The 2,036-nt window shown below is 38.9% G+C and overlaps 1 protein-coding gene and 1 long non-coding RNA gene across 3 annotated transcripts in view; both read left to right on the forward strand.

Moving 5' to 3' along the window:
• The window catches only part of LOC103145434 (uncharacterized), a 277,103-nt gene that overhangs the window by 115,350 nt on the left and 159,717 nt on the right, over positions 1-2,036 (forward strand). The gene's annotated exons all lie outside the window — the stretch shown is intronic.
• The window catches only part of LOC103145440 (uncharacterized), a 10,445-nt gene continuing 9,423 nt past the window's right edge, over positions 1,015-2,036 (forward strand). The window contains exons 1-2 of the long non-coding RNA XR_001663446.1: positions 1,015-1,092; positions 1,203-1,509. This is a non-coding gene — a long non-coding RNA (uncharacterized LOC103145440). The remainder of the gene's footprint in view (positions 1,093-1,202; positions 1,510-2,036) is intronic.

Genomic DNA, 2,036 nt, shown 5'->3' on the forward strand with positions numbered 1-2,036 from the left:
CCTCCTATAAAAAGGCTTCATTTCAGAGCTGAGTTTAGAGGATGTCTGTTAAATCAGCCAACATGTTTTGTGCTGCTCTGTTCCTGTTACTAGCAGCTGCAGGTAAGTTTCTTCAATCTGTGAGATCTCTGTCAACCTTAAGTCTCAACAAACAAGATTTCCTCATTTTTTCTGACTTGGTCAATTCTTCTTTCAGCAGATGTGAAGTGTGAACAGCTGACACAACCAGCCGCTTTGACTGTTCAGCCAGGTCAACCTCTGACCATCAGCTGTCAGGTTTCTTATTCTTTGAGCTCCTGGACACACTGGATCAGACAACCTGCAGGAAAAGGCCTGGAGTGGATTGGTTACATGTGCTCTGGATGCACAGGAGCTCGCAAAGATTCTTTAAAGAACAAGTTCACTATTACAGTACAAGCGTCCAGTAACACAGTGACTCTGAATGGACAGAATATGCAGCCTGAAGACTCTGCTGTGTATTACTGTGCCAGAGACTCACAGTGACACAAATAAGCAGCAGAGCTGTACAAAAACCTCTGAGGACCTGAACACATACATTATAAAACCACCAGAGGAGGCGCTGTAAAATCACTAATGACTCCACTGCAAATTCTTTGTAAAAGTTCATGATCATTTTAATTTCACTTTTTTTATTTTGTTTTCCAATCCATCATAAAAACAATGACTGATGTTTGTGATTTACTGTTTCAAAACTTTCTGTGAAACAGCAGCTCAGTAGAAAATAAAAACTACTTTTGTGTCAAACTGTTTTTTATGGTTTGTAATAGTCCAGTTATTGGGGGCCTTCACTCCTTGCTAGTGAAATACCAACTAAAATCTCCACAACTAAACACAAAATAGCATCACCCAGAGAGCTGCATGCTGTTCAAAACATCAAATGAAGTAGATCAGCAAGATTATAAAGTATTGCAAGAGCCATTTGTGACTGGTTAATCTGTCATTATGCAAATTCAACATTCTAGTTTAAGTACTTCCTCTCATCCTGTCAGAGGAACAGAAGATTTCATTGGGTCATCTTTCATACCAACATGTTCTCTTTAGCTTTACTGCTGCTGCTGTGTGCTGGGTCATGTAAGTTTTATTGAGACACTCACATTACAATTACACCACACTCAGTTTATTTAATTAATATTCAAATTATTGATATTACAGTTTATTTAATTTGATTTTATCATCAACAGGTGTGAAGTGTGAACAGCTGACACAACCAGCCGCTTTGACTGTGCAGTCAGGTCAGACTCTGACCATCAGCTGTCAGGTCTCTTATTCTCTAACCAGCTATAGCACACACTGGATCCGACAACCTGCAGGAAAAGCTCTGGAATGGATGGGTATTATTTGGTATGATGGAAGTAACGCTTATGCCAGCAATGTCCAAAGACGTATAACAATCACCAGAGACACCAGTAAGAACATCGTGTATCTTAGTCTGTCTACCATCAAACCAGAGGAGTCTGCTGTGTATTACTGTGCCAGAGACACACTGTAGTTAATATGGGCAGAGAGGCTGTACAAAAACTCCCCACAGAGCAGAAGTTAGAGTTGAAATTAGCAAACAATAACTCATGTGGTGGTTAGTGATTTCCTGTTCACCCAACAGTTTTTCACCTCCTGTACATGTGTATTTGAGAATTTGCAGCAGTTTTATATAGTGGGTTATGTTTATGTCCTTCATCTTTGTTTATTACTTTCAATAATACAACTAAAACAGCAGATGACGAATTTTCAACAACAAAAACATGTGCATGTAAGAAATATATTCACATATGACTACACAGAGAAAATGTCTGCTTTTTATAGCCATCGTCACACTAGTCCCCCAGATCTGCCTTTGGTCTGTCAGAACTTGACCAGTAACTCTCACATTTCATTCACATCTTCTCTCTCTTCCTGCTATTACTTCCTTCTAACTTGTCACCGTGATTACATCTCAAGTCATCATTTACGTTCTGCACAGTAATATTACAAATATTAAAAGACCGCTATAACTTTAATCTTCTTCCTTGTTAAAATGT

The sequence above is a fragment of the Poecilia formosa genome, unplaced genomic scaffold (genome assembly GCF_000485575.1).
Source record: "Poecilia formosa unplaced genomic scaffold, Poecilia_formosa-5.1.2 Scaffold142, whole genome shotgun sequence".
NCBI lineage: Eukaryota > Metazoa > Chordata > Actinopteri > Cyprinodontiformes > Poeciliidae > Poecilia > Poecilia formosa.